Source organism: Pogona vitticeps, chromosome 1 (genome assembly GCF_051106095.1).
Source record: "Pogona vitticeps strain Pit_001003342236 chromosome 1, PviZW2.1, whole genome shotgun sequence".
NCBI classification, from domain to species: Eukaryota; Metazoa; Chordata; class Lepidosauria; order Squamata; family Agamidae; genus Pogona; species Pogona vitticeps.
The window spans coordinates 289,018,146-289,038,620 of record NC_135783.1 but is presented as its reverse complement, the minus strand read 5'-3'; the positions used below and the strand labels follow the sequence as shown (position 1 = coordinate 289,038,620).

The following is a 20,475-nucleotide window of genomic DNA, read 5'->3' as shown; positions in this document are numbered from 1 at the left end:
CCACTCCATGCCACCACTTTCCTGTGCCAGATGAAATGTTTTGATACAAAACGGAGCGGAGCCCAGTAGTTGTTCTAAATTTCTAAATTAGGTCTAATTGACTTACTATTTTTGGAGACAGCAGCTAATCCACTCTTTCCAAAGTAGGAACCAAAAAGGGGGAGATACCGTCCTATATTATTTTAGGCAAGTGAATACATGCCACCTACTGGACAAAACCTAAACCTGCACACAAGTTAAGATACCTAAGGGGTAGAGGGATTTGGTTAGGAAAGGTATTAATTATGAGTAATATTTCTACAGATATCAGCTTCATAATTAATTATAAAAGAAAGTTTATTTGAGTTCCATATGGAGAATTCTATTATCTGTGTCAATTGCTGAGTTTTTCCTATTGTCATTGTTTAGTCGTTAAGTCGTGTTCCACTCTTTGTGACCCCATGGACCCCATGACTTTGAACAACCACCATCAAGACCCCTTTCTGACTCTCCTCCTTGGATTCTTAACCGCTCTTAAACACTGCTGAAGATTATCCTGTGCTGCATTGACCTGGAGCTGTCTCATTTCCAGGACCTTTCATCTTCCTCCTCCTCCTGTTTGTATAAATTGCGACCCAACAGGAGCCCTCAAGCGGCCTCAGAAATGAGCAGTTGGAGTCGGGGATCACTTCATTTTATTGCACAACTATTGCTCCTGGGAGCTTTAAGAAGAAGAAAATAACTCCCCACCCCAGACAGGTTATGGGGCATCTGGGGGCTGTAAAAATAGCTTTAAAGGGATGCGGGCCACTTCTGGGTCACACTATGCCTGTCCTTAATATAAATGTCTATCTACCGCAGACATCTATACATCTAAATCATGGGATAAACCTCATGAAATCATACCAAATAAAATTGGTTCGTCTTTAAGGTGCCGCCAGAGTCTTTGTTGTAAATAATGTGGGTAATTCTAACATCACAAGGTGAACTGAACCTTCTCTATCACTTCTTATCCTGAACAGTGTCCTTTTTTTTTAATGGTACAAGCAGCTTATTCTGTGTAGAGATTCGAGTTCTTAAAATAAAGTAAAACAAATAGCTGCAATCTGCTAGGAATCCACTAGGTGTCACTCCTTAGTCTCATTCTAAATTGAATTACCAGCAGTTCTTTAATCAGAATGCTTTCAGGACGAAGATTAAATAATTTTCCTAACAATATTAAGACGCAGCCTACATTTTACACTTAGTTCATCTTGCTCTCACTGTACAGGGTATTCTTATAGATGTGGGAATCAATTGCAAACTTTAGGCCTAAACCATCAAAAGTGGGATTATTAATATAGTAACTGGTGTTTGTTATTTGTTGGTTACTTACATTATCTACATATAGTATGCAAATAAAAAAGGAACAAAATGACAACCAATAAAATACTGTATGCAAGAAATGGAATATTGATAAAAAAATCATGAATGAGGCTTCCAGGAATGTAAACAAGAGGAAACCCAAAACAAAACTCATGCACAGCTTAAAGCAAAACATGGTTTTTGTTGACTTTATGATAGACAGGTAACCTGTGAGAATGGTTAATAGATTAGGTTGGGATAGTGCCCCCTATATTATTATTATTATGGTTATTATGATTATTGTGATTATAATTATTAAACACACTAGGCACAGTCAGAATTATAAAAACATTGACTGGTATTATATAACAGATATAAGTCTTAACCTAAAAACTAAGTTTTTGTTAAATATCAGCACAGTATGGATGCTGTTCTTAATATTGCCTTTTCTTTTTTCTTTTCTTTTTTTTAGCTGTGATGGTGTTATTTCTGACATCTGCAACTGCTTATAATACTGTATGAAATTTCTTGATATTGTTTCCAAAGCCCCAATGACTACGAGGACCACTGAAGTGTGTTTCATCCACAAGCAAGACGTTTCGATTGCCAAGTCTTTGTTAGTTTTTCCAATTCTTTATTTTCAACTCTGGCATACCCTGGAATTACAATGTCAATGATACAGATATTTCTTCATTCTATTACTACTATGTCTGGTATGTTATGCTCAAGATATCTATTGATTTGGGTCCGGAAATCCCACAAGATCTTGACTTCCTCATTTTCTGACACCTTTTCTACCTGATGTTCCCCTGGGTTTTTGGAGACTGGCAAGTTACATTTTTTGCATAATGGCCAGTGCACTAATTTTGCTACTCTATCATGTCTAACTTTTTAATCTCTTTGTGCAATCTTTTACATTCACAGATGAGATGTGACACAGTTTCATCTTTTTCTTGCAAAATTAGGATTACTTCGCTAGTTTTTCTAATTCTTTATTTTTAACAGATCTAACAGAAAGGGAATGCATCAAAAGACTGTGGATAATCTTCAAATCAAAATTAAATGGTGGAAATGCAATCAAAGCAATAAACATATAGGCAGTTCCAGTAATTAGATACCCAGCTGGAATAATAAATTGTACCCAAAATGAATTAGAAGAATTGGATTTAAAAAATGGAAACTGATGAACCTGCATCACACACTACATGCAAAAAGTAGTGTGAACAGATTATATTTACCACGTAAAACCAGAGGCAGTGGATTACTGCGAATACAACAGGTAGTAGAGGAGGAAAAAAGAAGCCTAAATAATGGTATTAGTACAAGTAGAGAAAAATTACTGAAATGGAGAATATTTTGAAAACAACAGAAACAAAGGCTCAGTACAACATACAACAATTTGAAAGTAAATAAACAGTTTAAAAAATAAAACCACTACATGGACAGCATCTGACAAATATTGATGGAACGCATGATAATAATTCATCATGGACATGGCTAAAACTGGGATCCTTAAGAAAGAAACCGAACTCTTGATTTTTGCTGCTCAAGAACGAGCACTTCAGACCAATGTCATGAAAGCAAAGGTTCAAGGAATTAGTGCTAATGGCAAATGTCAACTCTATGAAGAAAAAGATGAAACTGGGTCACATCTCATCTCCAAATGTCCAAATGTTGCACAAACAGATTGCAAAATTAGACATGATTGAGTGGCAAAATTATTGAAATGGCTGCATTCAGCCTCAATTGTTCTTGCAAAACCCCATGTACTTCTGTTGTGTGTGTAGGGGGGAGGATACACTTTTTTTCAGTCAAACTGGGAGAACAGCAATCTGAAAGAAAATCCTATAAGGCAAGAAACCTAGCCTTCACATGCCTTGTTTAACTGATTTAAAAAATTTTAAATGGAAATGCAGCTTTCAACATATCTGTCATTGAAATTCAGCAGCATGTGCCAGTAGCAAGTTGTGATGTGACCACTAGTCAATTCTGAGAAAACATATTCCTCACGCCTCCTGCAGTTGCCCAGCCCTGAATGTTTTGTGGACAGACAGGCAAACAGTAGAGAAATTACTGAAATGAGTGACAGCTATTGACACATGGCATGTATATATCCATCCGTCCGTCCGTCCGTCCATCCATCCAAGTGGGGGAAGGTGGGGTACAGCAGAAAGACCAGGAAGATGCTTAGAGGATCACAGTCCATGTGAGCATCCCTGCTTAGTGGCCTTGGAGGTACATAAATCTTGCACATAATACTCTTGCCTTGCTATTTCATCAGCACAGGCCCCACTGGTTTACAGGGCCAGCTCTACCATTAGGGAGATTGAGATGGTTGCTGCAGGTAGTGGAATTTGTGCAAAGTTCAGAAAGCTGCTTTTAAGATGGTGGAGTGCAATGACAAGCTGAAGCCATTAATACTTGAGAAATGGTAGGCTGACATTCTGGAATCCATCTTTTTAAACGTAGCTTGCCAAGTTCTGGTTTTGGCTGTCATGAAAGGGCCTGACATTGTTAGTAATGTACTTTGTTACTTCACAATTTTTTTTTTACCTCCAATAACAGAAAGAAGTGTTTGTGGGATTTTCTGCCTCAGGTGCCAAAATAACTTGGCCAACTTTTTGTTAGACTGTTTGGATTTCAGTGAGTAAGGAAGCATTATTTGTTGTTCTGCCTCAGACAGCAAGATGTCACCGGCTGGCCTCGCTTATTTACAAAGAACACGATGAGGATTTTGTGGTTGGTGCCACAAAAGATGAGGCAGAATTTCCTGCATGCTACCCTCCCTTCACAGATTCTCCTCATTTAAAGCAGCCAATGTGTTTTCCTTCTCTGCCTCTCTTCCCTTTGCTCTAGTTCTTATTTGGACCACCCTAAACTGTTCTCTCATTCCCTCCTTTGTGTTTACACGCTGCAAATATGCCAGCAATTATAAACTGCTGTCAACTTTTCCTTCTCATGCTGAGGCTGCTAAGAAAGGGTCTTCAGATGTGGTAAGGCAATTTGCAGCCCCCCCCATCTCACCAGAATCCATCCTGCCACCAGCAGAGGCCTCTGGAGGAAAGGAACAGCATGGAGAGACATCGATTACATACTACATACGTAACACCGTATCTGCAGCCCTTCTGCTCAGCTGGATCTGAGCACTCTCAAATAGCTGTTCAAGTGGGTAGGTAGCTTCCAGAGACATTGCTCTTCCCACCTAACAGTCAATAGACTTTAAGAAATGAGGGGATTAATGTTGAAAGAGAGGGTACTCAAATAACTGAAAACATGTGGGGAGAATTTTCAAATATGCACGCATATTGAATAACATAAACTTGAGGTGAGTGGCACATGGCACTACCAGCCCAGGAGACCCTTCAGAGTAAGAACATAAGAGAGGACTGAATGAGACCAGATCCAGAAGACCCTTCTCACAGTGGTCAATCAGATGCCTATGGGAAATCTATAAACTTGATTTATTCTTTGTACCATCCTGTGATCACTTCTTTTTTACCAACAATTGGTTTAGGATGCAACAAAAGTGCACTACATTTCTTGTCCAGACTGTCCTCACAGGCTGGGATACCCTTTCAAGGATTTGTGTCTTTAAAAAAAAACATTTTCTCACTTCTGCAGCGGGACAAGTTTAGGTCCAGCTTTATACAATGTGTGCAATATGTTTCTGTGTGAAACTACTGTACAGTATTTTCATGTTCTATGGCAGGGGTTCTCAACCTTGGCTCACTCGGGTGTTCTTGGACTGCACTTCCCAGAAGCCTTCACCACCAGCTGCGCTGGCCGAGGTTTCTGGAGTTGCAGTCCAAGAACACCTGGGTTCCCGAAGGTTAAGAACCTCTGTTCTATAGCAATGCTTACCACACAGAGCAAGCAATGGCTGATTGAGCAGACGGATGTAAACAGCTTATCTAATGCTGCTAATTTTAAATGTCCATGCACCAAGGCATTCACAGTTGTATTTTTATATTGGACAATTTGCACAAAAACATTCTCACAAATGTGAGAACTCTAGTCCGTACCAGCATAAGAGTTCTCCCATTGCAGAGGAATGCACTGGAATTCAAAGCCACACTTCCAATGTTGGAGATGTTATATCACCATCATGTGTAGTAGCCATTGATAGCCTTATATTCAACCATGCCCCAACTCTGTTGCTGTCTACCATTCCTGGGCAAGAGTTTAACTAGTAGCAAAGAGGCCCCATAAGGCCTTTCCTCAGTGGCCTCAGATGCACTCAAATTTTTCCAGTTTTCTTAGAGGAAACAATGGTCTACACATGAATTATAACCAAAGTGATGGCTACAAGGAGCCTCACAGTTTGCATTTGTGCACAGAGCATTGTTTCCTGCAATTTACTTGGTTGTAGCCAAATCTGGGGATGTTAATCTTTATTGATTAATAAATCAATCATTATCATTTTTGCACATGAAAATGAAAAATGCCCAAGTTTTCTCTCCAGTAGAGGAGTTTAAGAAAGGGCTTATGCATTTTTGCATTTTGAGATGTTTATGTGAAAATGTCCCCGCAGTTATGTTGTATGCCAAAATGCATTTTGCAGGAAATACAGTACTTTGTGCAAACGACAACAGTTTCCATGCAAAATATAATATCTGCATAAAATTAAACAATCTTGTGTAATACAAGACTCTTTCTTCTATGCAAAGTACAGTGGGGGGTGTTTGTTTGCTGCTACTGGTGCTAACAAAAAAAGTGGTGTACTTTTCACTTTAATGCAGGAGCAAAAAAAATATCATAGCCGTTGACGTGTATTGGCAGTTCTGAACTACAGTACAGCAAAATGTTGATGGAGGACAAGTTTCATTTGTGCAATATTCCTACAGTTTTTGGTGAAATGAAAGAAACTTTTCAGAGTTGAGTAAGATCTACAGCCAATTTGCACCCCAGGTGACTTAAGCCAGAGAATCAGAATGTCTTGGGTCTATCTGTATCCAGATTGCTCCTCACATCATCCCTGTTCATTGACTATGTTAAGGCCATGAGAATTCCCGCCCAGTGGCATGTAGAGGTTCCTCAGCTCTACTTCAAGCAGTTCATAGGAAGCATTTCTGAACAAATCTACCAAAGGGCTACAGAGTTTGACTATATGCTGGTAAAGGGCCAAAGAGAGATTAGTCTGTTTTCCTTAGGTGCGGAGGTTGACTGACACTAACATCTCCCCTTGGGTCATCATTCTTCAGGAGGATACTGTCCAAAATGTGCCTGAAGAAAGTGATTGCTCAGAATGACTTGGCTCGCGGAGCCTGTTCTCCATCTGTGAGTCCTTAGGAGTCTGTCACACTTTCGGCTGCCTTCATCCATCTCCCTAATTCCTTGGTTACAGTCAAAACAGTTTTAAAAGGCTCGGTTCCCACAGTGGAAAAGAAACGGGGATGACGCCTCCTAAGCGCCACTTTGGTTAAAGAGCAGCTGACGCCTTGTGGAAAACTATGAAATGCAAGTCTCTCTCTCTCTCTCTCTCTCCTGTGTCAGTGGGGCTTATGTGGCTCATGTGTTTTGGATTGCTTTTCCCCTCCCATTATTTCTGGAGGCACACTTGCACAAGCAATGGTTTTAATCCTTCAAAACAGCCATCTAGACAGCCATCTGCATACTTATTGCACATCCTCTCCAGCCCCATGGACCGGCAATGCCTTCCGTTCCTGTCCCCAAAACATGTGATACCTTGTGCAATAATGAACCCATTTGCCAGACTGTGCACTCAGCAGAGAGCTGCAGCGTACTAATTTCAGCCCCATTTATTCAGTGGCTCTACTCCATCAGTGGGGACCACATGGAACACAATGTGCACAAGCACCACTCACCTATTTGTGCTGCCCAAGGCTCCCCTAAAAAAAAAAACCAGGCAAAAAAAAATCAAAGAGACTTGATGTTCCTGGAACAGGAGTGATTCTTCTTTAGAACAAAGTGCAAGAAGCTCCCTGCAACTCATTTTATCCCCTCTCTCTAAGGATTTCTATGCGATAACAACTTTGCTTTCCAAAGCTGGAAATTTGGTCCCTGGACCTCTAATGCTTGCCTACCCAGGTTTGCGCTCCTGGTGTACTCAGTCCCCCCTGTCTTGGTCTTTGCCTGAATAAATGGCAACATCTGACCCATTGCGATGTTCCATTGACAGTGAGTGGAGCTCAGCAAAACTCTCTTTTCCACTGACTGGATAAGGTTAAAATATGGCAACAGTAATCCATGATTGTTGTGTCACACGATATACCATGATTCACGATCAGTTGAAAGGCACTATGAAATCTTTATTTGATGACACCCCTGGAATGTTTTGATGAGAGTTATTACCAATTGGGAAGCAGTGGAAGATAGGAGGGCCTGGCGTGCTCCGGTCCATGGGGTCACGAAGAGTCGGACATGACTAAACAACGACGACGATTACCAACTGGAGATATGTTTCCCAGTCTAGCAATTATTGAAGAAGTTGAAATACTTTTCCTTTACTAAGCCATTCATACTAAATTGAACTCCCAATTAGTCCTCTGTGGTCACCTTTTGGAAACATGAAGCACTGAAAGAAGGTGGGACAGTCATATTGTGTGGTCACCCTGGAGCAGATGGTTTGTGGTAATTGCTAAAGAAGTGAGAGCCAGATGGTATGGATGGGGGGTGTTGTTGCTTGCTCACTTCATGTGCAACTGTGTGACTGGGAATGACGAGGAGGAGGGCCATCTTCCAAGTGCCTTGGGAGAAGTGCTTCAAGCTGTGTCTGCAGCAAAGCCAAAGGAGTTCCTTAATGCTGTTCCCAGTGAGACATTTATGGTTTGGCAATGCTCTGGAGTGAGCTGTGAAATACTATGCAGATTATGGTGCAAATCGAGTGGAGATGGGATTTAGAGCCAGTCCTTCAAGGGCAGTGCACTGGAGGTCTCTCCCTGACTTACAATGTGTGTGGTAAATTGACAGTGGTTCGCTGCCATCAATCTGGGTGTAGTGTGTGCTGCTCCAGTGTCTCCGGCATCAGATAAGCATTAACTCCAGGGTTTTTGTTCACATTCTGCAGCACAGAGATGCGCCTTCTGTGATAAGAACATTCAAAACCACAAAGATAAAGCTATTAATTGGTCCTGAAATCCCACAGATGCATCCAGCTGGCAGACTTAAGACAGACACGGCCTAACTGCAAAAGTCTTAATGCCACAATCCAGTGATTTTTTTTTCAGACCTAAAGAAAAGATTCAATATTCTTTCCTGCCACATTTTGTAAGTTCCAATACTATAATTTTAAGCACTTTGGTTCTAGATGTATAGCTGCACATAAAAGAATAATCTATGAAAAAAAACTTTGAACTGCAGAACTGGAAGGGACTCTATAGATCATCAAGTTCATCCCTGTCAAGGAGGCACAGTGGGGAAACAAATTCCCAAACTCGGGCTCTGCAGCCAGATGCCTAAGCTATCCAGCAGTACATGAAGGCGACAGTCTTGTACTGTTCTTAGTTTACATTCTTGCTTGTATGAAAAGAGCAGTAAACAGGATGCATGCACTAGCGTGTGGCTTCGTCACATCCCTGGCTTGATGTGCACTTGTGGCTGAGGAACTTCTGTCCAATATCTGGCATGGAACCCCTTGCTTTCCCTTTCTGTTGAATTACTATTTCTAGTACTATATACTGGCAGCCAGGAGATCTATCTTCATAACTATACTTTTAGAATAGGTAATCATGTTAGTCTGTGCAAGCATATAAGGCAAAATCCAAAGGAAAAAAGAACCAACAGAAGAAGAAGAAGACAAAAAACATGTGGCACCTTAAAGTCTATTATATTTTAAGGTGAGCTTTCATGGATCATGTCCACTTCTTCAGACATATGGAATAAAATGAAATACAGAATGAAATACAGAATTCACAAGTAAAGCATTCATTGGCTCAAGGGTCTTGGGTTTGTGGTTATATCTCACATGAGGAACACCACCAAAGCCACTGAAACATATATTCTATAAGAACTGTGCTATTATCTGCTCAAAAACATAGAATTAGTTTGTTGGATCATGTGTGCATGTGCACTTGCGCACGCTGTTCTGGTAATCCAGAATACATAACCTTGCATTAAAGATATCATTTAGCATAAGAGACTAGTAATACCTGTTCTTTTTAAAGTCCTATGCAGGCCTGAAAGCTACCAGCATTTAACAGTAGGTAACACAATATGGAAGTGGGGATGGGACCATGGCATGTATCCCTCCCACCTAGCCAATATTACATGTATCACACACCCTCCTAAGTATATATACATACAATTGTAAATGTAGGAGCTTCCAAGAAGTCCAGAACGTATGTTGCATGTACAGTCATATGAAAAGGAGCATACACCCGCTTTGAATTCTATGGTTTTACATGTCAAGATATAATAAAAATCATCTGGTCCTTAGCAGGTCTGAAAATTAGGTAAATACAACCTCAGATGAACAACAACACATGACATACCGTATTACACTGTGCCATGATTTATTTAACAAAAATAAAGCCAAAATGGAGAAGCCATGTGTAAAAAACTAAATGTACCTTATGTATTCAATAGCTTTAGCGGCAATAACTTGAAGTAATTGTTTTCTATATGACTTTCTCTGTATCTCACATAATTGTTGGGAAATCTTGGCACACTCTTCTTTACAAAGTTGCTTCAGTTCATTGAGGTTTGTGGCCATTTATTTATGCACAGCTCTCTTAAGGCTCCGCCACAGCATTTCAATCGAATTGAGATCTGGACTTTGACTGGGGCATTGCAACACCTTGATTCTTTTCTTTTTCAGCCATTCTGTTGTAGATTTTCTGATGTGTTTGGGGTCATTGTCCTGTTGCATGACCCAATTTTGATGAGGCTTTAGTTGTTGGACAGATGGCCTCACATTAGACTTTAGAATACTTTGGTATGTAGAGGAGCTCATGGTCAAGTCAATGACTGCAAAGTGCCCAAGTCTTGTGGCTGAAAAACAAGTCCAAATCATCACCCATCCTCCACTGTGCTTGACAGTTGGTATGAGATGTTTGTGATTATATGATGTGTTTGGTTTTCGTCTAATGTGGCACTGTGCATTATGACCGAACATTTCCATTTTGGTCTTGTCTGTCCAAAGGACATTGTTACAGAAGCCTTGTGGCTTTCTCCTGGCAACCCTTCCAAAGAGACCATACTTGTTCAATCTTTTTCTAATTGTACTGTCATGAACTGTAACATCTAATGTGCTAACTGAGGCCTGTAGAATCTGAGATGTAACTCTTGGGTTTTTGGCAATTTCTCTGAGCATTTCACAGTCCCACCTTGGGGTGAATTTATTTCGATGTCCCCTCCTGGGAAGATTGGTAACTGTCTTGAATGTTTTCCACTTGTGAATAATCTTCCTCACAGTAGAATGACAGCCTCAGGCAGCAATCTGGCAGCCACATTTTAGACCCGCTGAAGTTTCCAAACACTTTCCAGAGACAGCCCCACATAGAGTGTATTATACTAATCCAGCCAGGATATAAAAGGCATTTTTCACCATGGCCAGATCAGACCTCTCCAGGAATGGGTGCAGCTGACTCACTAGTTTTAATTGTGCAAATTCACTCTTGGTCACTGCTGAAACCTGGACATCTAGACTCAGAGACAAATCCAGGAGCATCCCCCAAGCTGAGCACCTGTGTTATTAGCTGGAGGACAACCCCATCCAGCATAGAGTGCAGCCCTTATTCCTTGATTTGCCTTTTGACGACGAGTGCTTCTGCCTTATCTGGATTAAATTTCAGTTTATTCGCCCTCATCCAGTCCATTACAGACATCAGACACTGATCTAGAGCCGGGTTGATTTTTATCCCAGCTAATGATGACCTCCTTGGAAACACCTTCAAGCTGGTAGAGAAGGTGGTGAAGAGAATGAGATCAATCCTCACATATGTGACCTGCCCTACTCCACTCTTTCCTTTCTTAAAACAAAAAAACAAAAAACCCAAAAGCTATGGAACTAAGATGCCCCCAGCACTTAATACTGTAAACACAGTATTATAGGCCCCTTCCAACTTCATGATTCTATGAACACAAAATAAAAGCCAACGCATTTAAAAATATGGACTGATACAAACTCCTGGATTTGTGAAAAGACAGGACTTCAGCATTATTTACAACACTCTGCAGTAGGGGGTGAGGTCTATCCATCTTCTAGATGTCTCTGGAAACCTGGCAATCGCTCCAACAGACGCATCCAGGGCTTCTAGTGAGAAATAAAGAATTCTTCCCCAACTCTTTCAGAAACCTGCAATATCCATCCAGAGTAGCTGCTCTCTGGGGAAGGAGGGGGGAAACTGAGTGAGGCTTGTATTGATTAATATTAGGGGAGTGATAGATTATGATTTGATGACTCTCAAATCTTTTTTCTTTCTTTCTTTGATGGCAAGAAAGGGGAAGACAAGAAACAAAAGACGAAGGGAAAGGGGCCTGGGGGAGGGGAGAGAGGTGTGTTTTGAAATCTGCTTCCTTTTGGCCACGCTTGAACTTCCAAGCATCTGCATTTGACTGACATCCTTAGGAAATGGGGGAGAAACTCCATGCTGAGCCGGCTCTTTGCCCAGCTTAGAAAACAGGAGGCATCTGGCTCCAAGAAACTGAAATGGATGCCTTTAATGTGCCTGTCACTCTGTGCCGTGGAGGTGCGTTTGGGTCTGGGGGTTGTTTTTAAATCGAACTTTCCATTCTGGAGGGCATCCAGGGGGTTTCACCTTTAATGAGGATTAAGTTACCTGAGTATTTAAATAAAAAATGTGCTTCGTGTGAATTGCACGAAAAGGAACAATAGAGGGCCGTAGCAGTGAATGTCGGAAAGTGTGTGTGCTGGATTGAGGAGTCCCATTCAGCAGTCTTAACTGGGAGACAGGACAGTGAGAACTAAGAGAGCAAATTCTATGTAATGATGCTCCATTTCATGAGTCCAAATTGTCATATAAACTTTGTGGGGCTGGAAACATTTCTGCATGCCACATAGTTGCCTCTCTGTGCTGCCAACCTGGAGGATGTGTCCCTCATGTAAGGTATATGGCATCTCTGGTTGTGTAGCAGAGAATACTACGGGAAGTGAGAAATGGCTGGTCTGAGAAATGAAATCCCTTGCTGAGACTCAGTTAATCAGGCAAGAGCAGAGCCCTAATCTTGCCATGCATGATTATGCAAGGCTAAAAGAATCATCTACACCTGAAGGCACGCTTGCCTGATAGGTTTCTTGTCAGCTTTCTCAGAAGGATAGAGTGACATGTTCCTATCTTCCTCCTGAGAAGATTTAAAGTGCAATCTAGGCATCATGCCTGCTGCTCCCTGATGCCGTTGTTAGATAGTTTCATGAATTTTGCCCATGACCCCCTGCTCCTGCCTTTCCAACAGGCTGAATTTCCTCTTTCAAGTCTTGGTTTCTTTTTAAAAGAAATGTAGATCAGAATATGCTGGCATTGTTGGTTCCACTCTTTTGTTTTTGGCTTTATCTAGCACTGAAATTTGTCCTCCTACAGAATGTGTCTGATACTGAATGTGTCTCTCCTGCTGATAGATCTTCTATGCCTTTAGTGTAGCCCTTAGTTTTCTATCCAATGGTGTTGGAAATGTGGTTGCCATCATCTGATCAAAATCATACAACAAGAATGCTGTGTTCTGAAGGTGGGTTGAGTAGAGTCATGCAACATTTAAGATTCTCTGATGCAGCCATAACTGCTGCTTTAATATTTGCCCCATCTCATGACTCAGTCACATGTTATTATCCTTCAGACCTTAATAGTGACTTATTAAGTGTTGGTTGAGTTACATAGTTGACTAAATCAGTCACAAGACCACCTGCCTAATTTGCAGTTTCTATGTGCTCACAACTTGGGATTATTGATGGTCATCCACTCTGGTATATTATGTACTTTATTCATATTTATATTTGCATATTCCTATAGAAATTAAATATATCTAGATATAGTTATATATGGAGGTATTATATGAATTGGTAAAAGGCAGGCAGCCCAAGAAATGCAACTAGAGATCCAAAACGATACTGAGGAGTGTGTTGACAAATAGAAGCACCTTGGAATTTGGTTGAATAAACAGTGGGATCATACTATACAATAAAAATCTAAATAGAAACAGCTGGGAACAGTTTTCTTAAAAAGAAGAATGCAATTTCCAACAAAATCTTAAAATGGGCTCTGTGAATTCACATTGCATACTGCTATGTATGCTCTGTTCTGCACTATAATATGGGGTTGTTGACTTTAACAAAGGTTACCATATGAAAAAAATTGAAGCATTTGGGATATGAATCTGTCACTAAATGCTGAAAATTTCTTCAATTGATAGACTGACCAGCAAAGAAGTACCAAGGTGAAGAAACAAAGGCTAGGAAATTACTGAACACCTAAAATATTGCAAGCTAGCAAGCTTTGATCATTTAATGAAAAACAAATATACAGATTACTAGAGTGCATCATTCAAGGTAACATGAATGGAAAAAGAAGTGCAGGGAGCAGAAGAACTCTTCTTTGGCTGAAGAACCTGGGAGACTGGTTTGTCTGTAACACCACAACATTGTTTAGAACTGCCGAATCTAAAATTGCAAGATGACATCCAACATCCAGCAAGGGAAGAGGAAAAGGAAAGAATTAGATATTAGTAGTTTATTTGAATAACTAAAGAAAACAGAACTATGCTTTTCAAACTTTGTACAATGATAAGCTGCCTTGGGCCCTTTTAAGGAGAAAGGAAGGATAAAAATACTTTGAATGAGCAAAATAAATAAAATTTGACCACCAACTTGTTTTTCAAATTACTCCAGTGCATCTCAAAGTACCATTATGCCCTGCAATGAAATCCATGGCATGTTATAGAGCATATCCTCTGTCCATTCAGCATCCTGGCCAGCATCCTTGGGTCTCATTGTCTACCCATTAGAACCAATAGCCAACGCAATGTTCACCTGAACACTAGTGATGTTGAGGTCTCAGGAAGGGAAGTTTATGAACTCATAGTGATTTTATTGAGAATAGGATTCCCCATCTTTTGAAAGATAACTATTGAATCGGCAGCTTGAATTTACATGTGGGGGGTGATGACTGAGATACTGGTCTAAATATAAATTTAGGCCTAAACAGAGCAGGTTCACTGAAATCAGTGGGCCTTGTGTTAGGGCTGACCAACAAGTCATATTCATTCAAATAATCTACTCTATCAGGATCTAAAACTGGATTTAGCCTGGCCAAGTGTCATAAGAATAGTTCTTCCTTGTTCAAGGCATTAGACTTCACATATTGGCTCTTAAAGGAATCCAAGTTATACCAATAACTCCCCTCACCCTTCCTCAGGCAAGCAAGGTGAAGTTTGCTGTTCCGCTGGACAAGAGCACATTCCGCTAGAAGCTTTCCCCTTTGAATTATCTCCTTTTGATTAAGAATAGAACAAACTGTATTTTGTTCATTCGTGAACCCAACCAGTCTCGAAATCTATACTTTTCTGTGTAAGGAGAGATGCAGGGGAGAGTGGGAGGCTCCCACTTCCCATGTTTCATTCCTTTCAACTCAGTGAAATCCTGCTCTGATTGTTGAGAGATGGTAAGCTTACACATGTCCAGATGAAGCGCCTACAATGATAGATAATATCCATAAAATCCAGAGCTGCTCTGAGAAATGGATAGTGATTTATCCTTTTCTGGACAGCTCAGCTGCATGGAGGAAAGAGAGGAAATCTTTCGGGAGCTATGGGGCACACAACAAAATCCTGTGTCACAGTGTGTGCCACACCCGGGGATCCCGTTCAAAGGAATCACGTGCAAAGTCTGAAGACTTATGGTGATGCCAAGCTAATAAGCAAACGAAACAATAAATTACTCCAAAGCCATCATTACATGCTCTCTTCCCCCTGGAACTGGTGCGCATTGGCCCTTGTAGTGAGCAAGCACTTCTAACACCCAATTACTCATCCTTAACCTCCTAAAATGGAACCCAAGACAGCTCCAGCAAACCATTCATCTTTGGAAGGAAAAGCCTTTTAAAGTCCCTGCTCCACAGTTGTTCTGTTTATTGTTAAGATGAGCACATGGGTTACACGAACTGTTCTTATTTATCTTCAGTGCTTGCCTTTAAGGTCACAGGGGGCAGGAGGGATTTGGCTGGCATTTCCCAATGCTTTCTTGACCACATTACTCTTATTTATATGCTCAAGATCCCTACCTTCTAGTTTGCAGAGAGAAATCGGTGGAAGAGAGGCCAAGGAAGCCTCCTTCCAAAAATATGTGCCTCTTAACCACTGTGAAAGGTTGAAAAGAGAACAGTGCCAAAGACTGGATCATTAGGACCATTGTGTCATTGTAAATTGGAGAATGCACATGTCCTTCATAACAGTCCTCATGGACAGCCCAGTAGAGTTCATAGACAGTAGAGTTCGAAATGACAGGCAACTGGATTGGTCCTTATCAACAAATCAGAAACAGATATTTTTTAAAGTGAATGGCTCTTAATTGCTTGTTCAAGACCAAATCACCCTCAAACACTTTGTATTACAACAGGGACAGCTTGCAATAATATACTGTTTCTTCAAAAACCGATTTCTTTCCCAGCCACTGTGAAGATTGCAACTAAGCTCTGAGGGTACAGGGAATCTCTGAGGGGGTGGGATCAGATGATGTCGTAGTTCCTTCTGCTCAAAAAGCCCTGTGAGCCCTGACTCTGCTACATCACTTAGGAGGACTCCAAGGTCATGTGGTGAATTTGTACAAACAGAAGTATGGCCAAGCGGAACATGGAACGAAATAGTCAGACCTTCCAAAAATGAAAATATTTTGTGGAAACAGGTATTTTAGGAATTTTATGAGGGGCTATAACATTCATAGCCTCCTAGGGAAGAACAATATATTATGTTGCATGGTCCCAATCCCATATTTCTGAAATAATATAAGAGTGGGGCATTTTCTAAAGATAACTCTTGAAACGACGCGGTGCTTAACCCCTTCCACGGTTGCTGATTTCAGGTTTGCAATTTCTCTTCCTCCAACTGGGAGACTCAAATCTTCCATTGTAGTGCCTTGAATAAATCTTTAATGAAAGAGAAAGAGGGAATGCTATGAATAAAAAAGCACAAGAAGAGTAAAGTTGCCTACCCACAATTAGAAAGCAGAGAGCAAACTGAGTTGACACACAGATCACTTGGTCACAGTCTTCCTCTTTAGCTTGACACACATTTTATATTTATTTAAATTACAGCAAATATTTCTCAGTTTGTGTCTATACATCTCAATTACCAAGTACAGATATTTTCCAGAAGATGTTATTTAACTTTGTATCCTCTTCTGTTTTTTCTTTTTCTTTTGGTGAAGATGTTTGCATTTTGTTTCGTGATAAACACCCTAGGAATTGAATCTTAAGAATGACAAGAAGATGGTACTCTGGAGTTGATAAATAAATAATACCCACAATTAATATATTATGTTTGAAACATGTTCTTCACACATGATGCCAGTAATCCACACAATAGCAGGTAGCTAGTTGAGTCTGAGAGAGTAGGAGATTACCAAAGGCTATTTAAGGAGTTCAAGATGGAGGCAAAGAACTTGTTATTTGTAACTATTATCGAGTTCTAGGAACTACCTGTTTGTAAATATTTAAATAATATTCTTTGTGTTCTCTGATGAAGTGCTTTAAGTTCACCAAACAAACCAGTCACCTTTGATGGAGTGAAACTTTATTCCTTCCCAATTAATTAGCAACTGGTCAGTGAAAATGTGACATACCAGCTCTTGGACATCAGAAAGTTGCATTTGCTCTGCAGATCATTCCCTGATAAGTTGAGGAAAGGGGCAGACGGAGGAGGTTTGTGATGCAGAATCCAATTCGACAGTGGTGCATTAAGTCCCATTAACCATATGGTCATGATTACAATAAAGGCTTGAGTTATAGCTAGTGACAAATATAACTCCCCAAGCCATGATATATGTAGATGGGTGTCAATTCAATGATAGTGATGCAGGCTTATATCACTGCAGTCATGTTTGTATCAGTCCCAAAGACAAGGAGACCAACAGGCAAAACCCTAGTATAGGGAGGAAGATCTGTATAAAACTTGCAACTTCTTCTTTCTTCTACATTTTTTTAAAAAAACCCTCACTCACTACAGTCTTCCATCTGAGTTTTGATTTCAGCATAGCTCTTACACCGCAAGTTCTTTGTTGAAGATAAGAATGTCAGTGGAAATGCTGTGTGCTTTTATGAGCCCTTAGTGCTGTGTGTTAATTTGCGATGAGGGACCAAACTCACAACTGAAGATCAGTATGGAACATTAGAATAACAACAGCATATCTCTTCTTTCTGCCCAGTGTCAACATGCTGCACTGTGATGGATAAACTTTGAAAAGTTTGACTAGCTCTCTCTAGAATGTAATCATTAACACATATTCATTTATTGCAAAATAATCTACACTCAGATTTTCTCTCTTACCAGACAAATAAATGAAAAATATTTTTAAAATAAAACATTTTAAAAAAGTAGTCCACAAAAAATCCAAAACATTTGTCTTAGTGACAGACAAAAAAAAACATATACAAGCCACTATGATTGTGACATCCCATGCTTAACATGTACAACCAGTAGCAACAATAGAGTCTTCTAACACGAAACAGTAGAAGATACAGCAAAAAGCAGATACAAAGATGTTCTGTTTATTTCAACATGGTCCAGCTGGGTTTCATGTTTCTAATAACAAAGAAGGCCTCACATGGCACCAGAGAGCAAAAACTGATTTTTTCCCCTTCTTCCAGCAGTCTCCCCATTCCAAGGCTTTCAGGCTAGAGAGAGAAGGAGATTAAGGGCGTGACTACATGGTGAGGGAAATGCAAACTCACTCACATTCACTCACCAGGAAAATTGTATTTGTTCACATTAAGAGACCACACAGGGAGAGAGGAGGGAAGCATTGTTTGCTGCTTGTTTGCAGCTGTCTTGTTGCTCTGCAGATGGTGTGGTTACAACAGAATGACCTAATAAGCTGAAAACAGGAGTTTCCTCCTCCTTTTTCCTCCTCTCACTATCTTTTTTAGCAGAAGGTGTTTAGGTGTCCTTGTGCAACATTGCTGGTAGCAAGCTGGGTTTTTTTTAAAAAAGAAAAGGTAGGTGTGTGTGTGTGTGTGTGTGTGTGTGTGTGTGTATGAGAGAGAGAGAGAGAGAGAGAGAGAGAGAGAGAGATCTTGCTAATGGAGAAAAGGTCTTTAATATTTTTTTGCAATTTTTTTTATCTCATCCCCAATTAAATAAGAATACCCTGGATCATAACTGATGCAACTTAGGGTGCAATCACCCATGCTTTATATTTCACAGGTATAATCAGTGAAACCTTGTTTACCCATGTTTTACTTTTCTTTGATAGCGTAGTTAACTTTGCTTGTCATTCCTATGAGTATATGCTGGTGTGGTGGCTTTTTTGCATTAGTTCAAGTGATCACACCATCAGAACCAATGTGACTTTTTTTTAAAGTAGAAGCTCCAGCGGCAAAGGCAAACACTACAGATGGGGGGCAGGGAGACTCCAGACTGATTTGCATTTCTCTTTGCATCATATGATCAATAGAAAAAAATATGAATCAACCTGTCCAAATTCCAGATCATTTCCCACATTTTTACCAATGTGATTGCACCCTAAGTTGCATCAGTTATGATCCAGCGTATTGCTCTTTTATTGGGGATGAGATAAAGTGGAAGATTTTGACCTGGAAGTCTCTGTACACCTTATGTTTCTATGGCCTGGCCAAATATTTGGCAGGACCAAGTGGCAGCACATTCAGGAGTATGATTTTTAAAAAGCAAACATTCAAATATTTACTTGGTATATTCTTCTCAGAGAGAACATTTCCATTTAAATGTACTGCCTGAGATGATAATGTTAAGGTCAAATACTTGAAATTATTTTTCCCAGGAACAATGACAGAGCTACATTAGGCTACATCACAACTTGCTGATCCAAAGCCTGTTCTTCTAGTCATGTTGGCATAGCACAAATGATCTTTTGAAGGTTTTTGTAGTATATTATAGTTGCATAATTCCTTTTGTAGTTGCAGGGTGGCTGTGACGATCGCCCACATCACTCATGCCATTCATGAACTGATTTGCATGAACCTATGAGAGGACTGGAGAGGTGGAGTTAGCAGCTACATGAGGTTTGGTGGGAGAAGGAGGAGTCAGATAGGGCTGGTTAGTCAGAGAGAGAGAGAAGGAACAGATACTGAGAGATAGAGCTAGCTAAAAAAATAGGCAGAGAAGGTGGTACTGATATAGCAAGAGAAAAGAAGTATGTACTGAGAGAACTGTTGATGATTTGCTTGTGTATAATGTTTATCTGAGAAACTTCTGTTATTATTCCATCTGCTTCACTTCAATAAATAAGTTCTGTTTCTGTTCACAATTCAAGTGTTCAGACAAACGTCATTTATATTGTGGATTAAGGTAATCCACTGGTGGCACTGAGAGGAAAACGCGATGTGAGCCTTTGTGAGGGAAAGACAAGCAGGGGGCACAAGGGCGAACACCACAATTGGTGTCCAGTGGCGGGATACGAAATAATCCACTAAAGCCAAAGTTTAAGCGTGAATTTTCTGGAGTTGTGGGTAGTCAGAGGTCTGTGGTGAAGAAGTGGGTGACCTGCTAGAGCTTTTGTGGAAAAGCTTAGTGGCGGGGCTTCTAAACGCAGACCTGGGGGAACTAAAGATAGCGAACCCACACTGAAGAAAAAATCTTTTTTGTTACCTCAAGATTTGAAAGACCCAGTGGGCTAGCTTGAAATCCAAGGCTCTGAGAGATAAGGGAACCACAAGGGTGAACACCACAGTGGCATTACCCAACAGTGGTTAAGGAGTAACAGATGGTTCCTGGGCTGATTCATGCTGGACCTTGTGCTCTGTTCTGAGTGTTGAGACAACAATGTGTTGGACGAGAGGCAAATATGTTTTGTATTATTGGTCACCAGTTTCTAATGATCTGGGTTTTCTTTCAAAAGTAACTGTGGTGTCTGCCCAGGTCATGAATATTAATAAGATATCTGCGTGTACCAATGAGAGTGCTGGAGAGGCGGAGTCACCAGATATAAGAGTCTCTGCAGGAGGGGGAAAAAAAAGAAGGATTGGGGAATTTGGAGTTTGGAGATTAGAGAGA

The 20,475-nt window shown here is 40.4% G+C and overlaps 1 long non-coding RNA gene across 2 annotated transcripts in view; it reads left to right on the top strand.

The window, feature by feature from the left end:
• The window catches only part of LOC144585995 (uncharacterized), a 34,065-nt gene extending 14,210 nt beyond the window's left edge, over positions 1-19,855 (top strand). The window contains exon 2 of one of the 2 annotated variants that reach the window (XR_013540657.1): positions 13,648-19,855. This is a non-coding gene — a long non-coding RNA (uncharacterized LOC144585995). Of the gene's footprint in view, positions 1-1,795; positions 13,460-13,647 lie in introns of those variants that run through there. The other variant, XR_013540656.1, reaches the window with a different exon arrangement.
• Positions 19,856-20,475: the final 620 nt, after the last annotated feature.